The sequence below is a fragment of the Cryptomeria japonica genome, chromosome 3, assembly GCF_030272615.1.
Source record: "Cryptomeria japonica chromosome 3, Sugi_1.0, whole genome shotgun sequence".
NCBI classification, from domain to species: domain Eukaryota; kingdom Viridiplantae; phylum Streptophyta; class Pinopsida; order Cupressales; family Cupressaceae; genus Cryptomeria; species Cryptomeria japonica.
Window position 1 is genome coordinate 721,078,381 of NC_081407.1, and position 9,340 is coordinate 721,087,720.

A 9,340-nucleotide genomic window follows, 5' to 3' on the forward strand; every position below is an offset into this window, starting at 1 on the left:
TTCAAATGATCAAGATGGTTGATGATTGTTCTTCTCAAGTATTGATGATTTCTCTATGCTACAATGCCATTCTTGTACAGATGACGAAAGCATCACCAAGCAAGAAGACAATGAAGTTCAAGAAGCAAGATCTGCATCCAATCTTCTTACCTTCATCAGTATCTTCAAATATTGATAATATAAGGGATACTGAAATAGGTCATGTGGACCTGGCATAATTTCTCAAAAGGATCAAGCAACCACCCTCATACTATAAGATGGAGCCTATTATCAATATTAGTATTCATCTGGTCTCATCATTTCCAATGTTAGCTCAGGATCGTGAATTTGTTTTGGTAGCTGAAAATCAGTTTGATCCTGTTAGTAGAAGTGAGAGAGATACTAGTAGCATAAATCTTATCAGGCTTTATGAGGACTTTTTCAACACTATCTTCAAGTGTCCAAACATTGAAAAGTATGTTGATATCACCATGCAATCGACACAGGCTTATTATGACATGAATTCAGATAAATGCAAAAGGAATATGAATGACAATTGGTTTAAGTCCTTGAGACCTACAATTGCTAGGTGGTCGAAAACCTTTCACAGGAGTGATCTTATTAAGGAATTCAATGACTTGGTTACTCTTCTGAGCAAGGTAAAGGGACTTCCTACTTTAGATACCTATTATGAATGGATGTATCAGTACATGCATATCAATAGGAAAAACAAAGAGAAAACATATTGGAACAAGCAAATAAGAAATGCCTTGTGTGAGAAACTCACTAAAGTACCAACTACCCTCAAGTTTTATATGACGTCTTATTTGGTATATGCATTGGCTTTTATGAGACATTTCATAGGTTTGTCTACATCAGGAGATAGAAAATAAGTTGTTGTGTATGAATACTATTCCCAATTGGTATTGAAGAATAGTTTTCATCATTTTTGAAGGGTGAATGATGCATTCTTTGGCTATCATATGTGCATTCTAAATAAATATTTATACAACAAAAGAGCGTCTGATCATGCATGTGATGCAGCGGGAATGGTGGTAATGGGTAAATTCCTTGGTTTCTTCGTTAGGGGGTCAACACTTGGCACCATCCAATGGTCCAACCTCTCCAACCTTCCAAAGGTTATCAAGTCTGTCCTTGATCCTTCCCAAGGATCAATCTTCTCTGGACAACTTAGTTTCTCTAGGAGACTCCTACTCCTAAATACTCAACCCCTAAACCAAGACACCTCACAACCCCCAAGCCCTTTGCCAATAGGACCTTTTGCTCAAATGGTGGAATCTACCATATATGAGTGTTTGTATATTTTTGATAAGGTATTTACATTGACCTTGACCCCTTTGATATATATTTATAATCCCTTTGTGCCTTTTTCCCTTATGGACCTATGAAATAGGGCTACAAGCAATTAGCCCTCCATTTGGACTTTTCCCACTCTACCTATAAAAATACCTGAACAACCCCCTAAAAAAAATGGATATTAGAGTACCCTTTTGGGAATTCTAAAATATTTCAAACTTGTGCATCTAGGTTTTGAGTGCAAGTTTTCAAACCCTATTGGGCCTATTTTTGGTCTAACTAGCTGGTATAGAGGTTTAGGCCTCAAAACCTTCACCAGTCAGATGGAGAGGAAGTCAGGGCTCTTGGAGAGGGTCTAAAAATTCCTAAGGGTCCTCCCCATGCAAAATTTTACCACCGATGTGTCCACTGTCTCAAGAATTCATTCAATCCTTCACTGCACAGACTTGCCACATGGAGATGTCAAGTCTAGGGCATCACTTCAATAATGCCAAGGTGAGATATTCTGCTCCCCAAACAAAGGAAAACAAATAATATACATGGTAATCCAATATTACTTAGGGTTTCAGACCTTTCCCATAGAGGAATGTTAAATAGGGTCTCCTTTTGCATCCGAACCCTGGTTTTGAGGGTTTTACCAGGCAATGAGGAAGACAAATCAACTACTCCTTAATAAAAAAACTTCAAGACCTAAAACTAACTTCAAATGAGAGGTGATTCACTGCTACACCCATTTCAAAACATTAGATCTTCCAAAAGTTTGTACAAATCCGTACTAAGACCAAGAACTCAAGAAAAAGCAGTAAAAATGACAGTTTCAGATTGGTAGGAAGCATAAATTTCATTCAAAGCCTCAATGTAACCTTTAGGAATCATTCCTTGGGATTAAATAAGACTAAGGAATCCTTCTAACCACTTCCCAATGTACAAAATGCAACCAACTAGCCGTTGGGCAACTACAACTCAAAAAGTTGCAAAAATTGCTCATGACAACATAGCAACTTTTGACATATTATGACATCACACACTTGCCCTCATATTGAAGGTTACAAATTGGACACACAACATCTCTAGGACCCCTAGACACCAAAAACATAAATAAAATGCCCATACAAGGCTTGTGACCAAGTATACAACTTTGGAGCCTTAGGGCTTATTACAAGCATTGGTAGTATTGGACATACCATATCCATTTAGGACCTACACAAGAAACATTCAAGACAACACATCATGTTTCTTGCAAACACTTATTCTATCACACCTTGGAGTCACCTTTGAGTGCCCCTGCACCATACTCCCCTGGACAAGAAAACTCAAGTCCCTTGAGTTGCCAACCGGTTGATAGAGGTGCCATGCTTGATGATATCACTTTCAATCATCCCAGTAGCTTCAGATTCAGGAAGGTCCTTCCACTTGACCAAGTAGTCCTTGTAGACCCCTCTTCTAGTTTGTTTGACCACTTTGGAATCAAGGATACTCTCCAACTCCAATGGCTTGCTTGGTGGCAAATCCTTCACCCAATCTACATCCTCTTCCATAAGAGATGAACCAGGTGTTGCATCAGATAAAGGACCCTTGAAGGCCGTCAAATCACATACATTAAAAATGGGAGAGATCCCCAAATCTGGTGGAAGTTCAACCTCATAAGCATTGTTGCCAAATTTATGAACTACCTGGAGAGGTCCTATATTCTTCATGAGTAGTTTAGAGGGTTGGCCCTTCGTTAACCTCTCCTTCCTTAAGTAGGCCATTACCAAATCTCCTACCTGAAATTGAACATCCCTTCTCTTAACATCTGCTCAGATTTTGTATTTTTCTGCACTTTTATGAAGTGAAGTCTTGACTTGATCATGGATCTCCTTCATAGTGATGGCAAAGTCCTCTCCTTGAGCACTCCTTCTTTCCATACCTCCAAGGTCTCTAAGTTAAAACATCCCTCCAGGATGTAAGCCACACACAACTTCAAATGGTATTTTCCCTATACTTCTATTAACTGAATCATTATATGCATATTCAGCTTGTCTAATCACCAAATCCCAACTTTGTCCATGTTGCTTGGTAAGACATCTAAGAAGATTGCCAAGAGATCTATTAACCACCTCAGTTTGGCCATCAGTCTGAGGATGGTATGCTGAAGAAAATGATAAATTGGTACCCAATTTCTTCCAGAGAGTCTTCCAAAAATGACCCACAAACTTGGAGTCTCTATCAATGACAATATTGAGAGGTAGACCATATATCGTTACAAATTCCTTGAAGAAGAGACCTACAATATGAGATGCATCATTTGTGAATTTACATGTCACAAAATGAGCCATCTTACTGAACCTATCGACAATGACAAATACACTATCAAACCCCCTAGAAGTTTTGGGCAAACCAAGTACAAAATCCATACTAAGGCTTTCCCAAGGCCTAGTAGGAACTGATAAAGGTTGATACAACCCAACATTAGTAGAAACTCCTTTGGCCCTTTGACAAATGGGGCAATGCTCCACAAATTTCCTCACCTTTGCTTGCATCTTAGGACAAAAGTAAAACCTTGATACCTGCTCCAAAGTTTTATCCAAACCAAAATGATCGCCAAGGCTGCCATTGTGCTTTTCCCTAATGATGTTCTCTCTCATAGAGAATTGAGGAATACATAGCTGATGCCCCTTAAAGAGCAATCTGTCCGGTAACATGAAATCAGGGAACTCAACATGAAAGGGATAAAAAAACTTAGTACAAACATCATAAGCATCCTTAAAATCTTTGTCCTCCTTATACATGAGTTTAAGAGAATCAACACCAACACTTTGACATTGGATTTATTGGATAGTAAGTACTCTCCTACTCAAGGAATCTGCAACCTTATTAGACACACCCTTCTTATGATTGATAGTAAAAGTGTAAGGTTGGATTTGTTCAACCCACTTGATATGCCTTTGGTTCAAATTCTCCTGCCCATTAAGGAAACTCAATGCATGGTTATCAGTGTACACAATGAATTCTTTTGGAATAAGGTAATGAAACCACTTTTTAAGTGCTTGTACCATAGCATAGAGCTCCAAATCATAGGTTGAGTACCTTTGCTTAGCTTCATTCAACTTCTTTGAAAAGAATGCCACCAGATGCCCTTCTTGACTAAGAACTGCACCTATTGCCTGTTTGCTTGCATTACATTCAATTGTAAAAAGTTGATCAAAATTAGGAAGCCTCAAGGTAGGAAGTTCTACAACCTTCCTCTTCAAAATATCAAAGCTTTGGGATTCCCTCTCTGTCCATTCAAACTTGCATTTGATTCCTCCTTTTATAGTGTTAAGGAAGGGAGCACAAATATGACTAAAACCCCTGATGAATTTCCTATAAAAAGAAGCCAATCCATGAAAAATCCTAACATCCCCTACTATCTTAGGTGTAGGCCAATTGACAATAGCCTCAACCTTTGAAGGATCCATCTTTAAACATCCCTTAGAAACCACAAAGCCTAGATATACAAACTCATTTTTCATGAATTCACACTTCTCAAGGTTGATTACCGGTTTCTCCTCATGAAGCATCCTCAAAACCTAATCCAAATGCTTCAAATGCTCCTCCTTGGACATGCTAAATACCAAGATAACATGAAGATAAACAATAACAATTTTTCCAATAAAGTCAACCAATACCTCATTTATGAGGCATAAAGGTACTAGGTGCATTTGTGAGCCCAAAGGGCATCACCAACCATTCATATAAACCTTCATTTGTCTTAAAGGCAGTCTTCCACTCATCACCAATTCTGATTCTGATCTTATGGTATCTTGATTTCAAATCAATCTTTGAAAAGTATCAAGATCCCGCAAGATAGTCCATTAGGTCTTCAATCTTAGGCATAGGAAACCAGTACCTAATTGTGATCTTGTTAATGGCTCTAGAATCAATGCACATTCTCCATGTTACATCTTTTTTTGGTGCCAACATAGTAGGTACAGTACATGGGCTTAAACTCTTCCTAATCAACCCCTTGTCCAATAGTTCTTACACTTGTCTTGATATCTCTTCATTTTGTTTGGGAGTCATCTTATAGGCAACTTTGTTGGGTAAGGTTACACCAGGGATCAAATCAATTTGATGACTGATTTCTCTGATTGGAGACAAGTTATCAGGCATGTCTTTGGCTACAAATCCTTCATATCTATCCAACATGGCTTGTACTTCACTAGGAACCTCTCTCTTTGCATCATTTTCTTGTTGAGGTTTATCCTTTGGGTATAAGACTAAAGCTTAGCCTTGGGTCTCCTCTTTCTTAAGGACATCTGAAAACTCTTTCCCACTAATCATCATGACACTTGGACTAAGAATCTTCTCTTCCCCTTGATCAGGTAAGGGTTCCATCCTAAATTGCTTACCATGCTTAGAAATGACATACACATTCTTCTCCCCATCATATTAGGCTTTAAAGTCATATTGCCAAGGGTGGCCTAACAACAAGTGACAAGCATCCATAGGAAGGATATCACACAAGATCCTATCCTTATAGTCTCCTAGTTCAAATCCACCCAAGTTTGTTCATCTACCACTACATGCTGCCCCTTGTTAAGCCAAGACACCCTATAAGGACTCACATGTGGTAACCTTTTCAATTTTAACTTCTCTACCATTTCCAAAGCAATAATATTCTCAGTGGATCCAAAATCTACAATCACCTTACAAACCTTACCATGAGACTTACAAGTAGTTTTCAAGAGTGACTTTCTTTGTGGTGGCTCTTTGCATTGGGGTACCTTCAATAACGTCCTCCTTAGCATGAGGCTTTCTCCATCCAAGGTGGGACCTGAATTTCCCATGGGTGATTTGATACTTTGTCCATCATCCTCTTGCACAAGTTGAGTCCTTCTTTCTTGTCCATGTGAACTAGAAGCTTTCTCCAGGCATCTACTCATGGTGTGACCCACTTGGTTGCAACTGTAACATTTACCAGTGAAAACACCAGGACCTATGCCTTGACTACCTTGCCTACCCCTACCAAAGGGTCTTCTTCCTTCCCTAAATCCTCCATTCTTATTGTTGAACTCTCCATTGGACTCTTGTTGGTTAGTGTCACCTTTTTTGAAAGGAGTATTTCTTCCTCCATAGCCACCTCTACCTCTGAAATTCCTACCTCCCTTTCCTCTATTGTTTTGCTCTCCTCTTCTTCTTATCTTATCTTCCACTCTCAATGCCAATTGGAAGCATTTGTGCATTGTGTCTGGAGCCATGATGGTAATATCATCTTGGATGTTTTGCCTTAACCCATTCAGGTATCTAGCCACCTTCTCTGCCTCTTCTTCATGCTTCTTGGACCTAAGACTTAGTTTGTGAAATTCTTCAGTATATGCATTCACATCCAACTCCCTCTGTGAGAGATTTTGCAACTTCTTGTACATCAGAACCTCATAGTCTATTGGTAGGAATTGGTCTTTGATTCTTCTCTTCATCCTCTCCCAAGTGGATATCTTCTTCTTCCCTATATTCATCCTTTCTTCCTACAACACCCCCCACCACAACAAGGCAGACCCCTTGAGTCTAGACTTTGCCAAACTCACTCTTTTCTCCTCTGGAACCTCTTTGTACTCAAAATGGTTATTGAGTGCTTCTATCCATTCAAGAACCTCTTCTCCATTCAAGATACCACTATAAATAGGTAAACTTTCCACATTGTCCCTGCTTACTGATTTCAAGGCATCCAACAACATCTTTTGATCAGGTGCCATATTTTGAGGGATGGCCTCCTGTACTTCATTCTCCTCTTATGATTCATCATCACAAGTTTTGTCCTCTCCCTTGGACTGTCCGGTCTCTTTGACTTTCTCTTCAAGCAACTCCTCTACCATCTTCTTGATGGCCTCTGGGTTCATTGCCTTAGGAGGCATTGTATCAGCCTCTTCTCCAAATTCTGAGTCTAATATACACTAATCCACCCTTGGTATGGCTCTGATACCACTATGATGCAGAGGGAATGGTGGTAATAAGAAAATTCCTTGGTTTCTTCGTTAGGGGGTCAACACTTGGCACCATCAAATTGTCCAACCTCTCCAACCTTCCAAAGGTTATCAAGTCTGTCCTTTATCCTTCCCAAGGATCAATCTTCTCTGGACAACTGAGTTTTTCTCGAAGACTCCTACTCCTAAATACTCAAACCCTAAACCAAGACACCTCACAACCCCCAAGCCCTTTGCCAACAAGACCTTTTGCTACAATGGTGGAATCTATCATATGTGAGTGTTTGTATCTGTTTGATAAGGTATTTACATTGAACTTGACCCCTTTGATAGATATTTATAATCGCTTTGTGCCTTTTCCCCTTATGGACCTAGGAAATAGGCCTACAAGCAATTGGCCCTCTATTTGGAATTTTCCCACTCTACCTATCAAACTACCCAAACAACACCATAAAAAAATTGGATATTTGAGTACCCTTTTGGGCATTCTAAAAGATTTTAAACTTTTGCATCAGGGTTTTGAGTACAAGTTTTCAAACCCTATTGGGCCTAATTTTGGTCTAACTAGCCGGTATAGAGGTTTAGGCTGTTGGCATTTGCATGAGGATTGCATTAATGATATGTTATGTTGTCATTGATGTCAATTAAACCAGTAATAACATTGTTATAATATTGTTTTTGATTAAGTAAAAACAGGTTTTAAGGGACTCGAAACCCAATTACATTCAAAAGATATTCAAGTAGGAAACAAAACAAGACAGCTGCAAAAGACCAGCAAAAAAACCAACAACAGAGAAAAGGACAACAAGAGGCTAGCAAGAAATTGACCCCAAGCCCAGCATTACAAGAAAATTAAAAACTCTTCATAGTTTCCTCAGCATTCTGCACCAAGAGCATCATTGCCTTGGCCGCTTCCCTCAGGTCGTTGTTTTCCTGTCCAATCTGACTCTCTTTCATTTTCGTGTCCTTCTCAGTAGCAGTCTGCCTAGTTCTGCACCTAGGGTTTTGGTGGGTTGGGCTAGAAGTTGGAGCATCTTCTATAATTGCCAGGTTCTTCTCCTGGTTTTTCTTTTCTAGATGATCCACCAGCGCGTTCATATTCTGGGAAGAAACTTTAAGGACCTGGAGGCTATGGTTCATAAGGCTTTTCAATGCTTTCTCATTATGGGCAATCCGAGTGTTGACATTGTCTTTGTCCTCCTCCACCTATTCTTTCATAGTTTTAATAACGTCCTCCAAATGTTTCAGGTCACCTTTTATCAGATCTTTCTCCAGCCAGTCCTCCATATCCATTTCCTTCTCCGCTTCACTGTTTTCCGTATCCTCATTCTGTTTCCCAGAGCCAGACATCTTAATCAACTTATTGATCTTATCTTCCAGCTCCCTTTGCTTACCCTACATGCTAGTGATGTTTTCAACAACCCATTTCTAGAAATTGAAGAATTCAAGGGTGCAGTTGCGGGCGGTGTCCAGGATGGTATCCGCAGAGTCCTTGCTCTGTTCAGTCTCCTCAGCATTAGGGTTGTCACCCTCCTTAGGACTCAGAGCCTCATTCTCGCTTTCTGAACCCTTAGGGTTAGAGTGAGGGTTCTCAGAATTACCCCCTTCCTCCCCTTCACCATAGTTCTTATCCTTTTTTGGCTCCATTTCAGTATCAGTGTCCTTATCCTTTCCCTCTTCTTCATCACAATGCACCCCCTTTTCTTCATGCTCTGTTTCAACTTTCCTTTTTTTATGGGTAGGGGTGCTGGGCTGATCCGCATTTGAATCAGAGTCTTTGCTTTTCTCAGATATATGAGGGTTGATGATCAAAGGATTATCCTTGGTTTCCCTAGCCTTATCCTTAATATGTTCATATATAAGCAGAATGAGTCCCTAGTGAGCTAAAGGATAGGAACTAGGCTTTTTAGCATAGTCGGCAAGGCTCTCGTTTAGAGAGGAGGTTAAATAGAAGGGCAAGGATATTTTAGCCCCATGACGGAAATGGTTGAGGATAGCGGAATGATAGTTATAAATTTTTGTAAATCTACCATCCATAGTCAAATATTCCATTAAAGCCCTAAGAACTTTTTGCTAGAAAGGTTTTACCTACTTGGGGG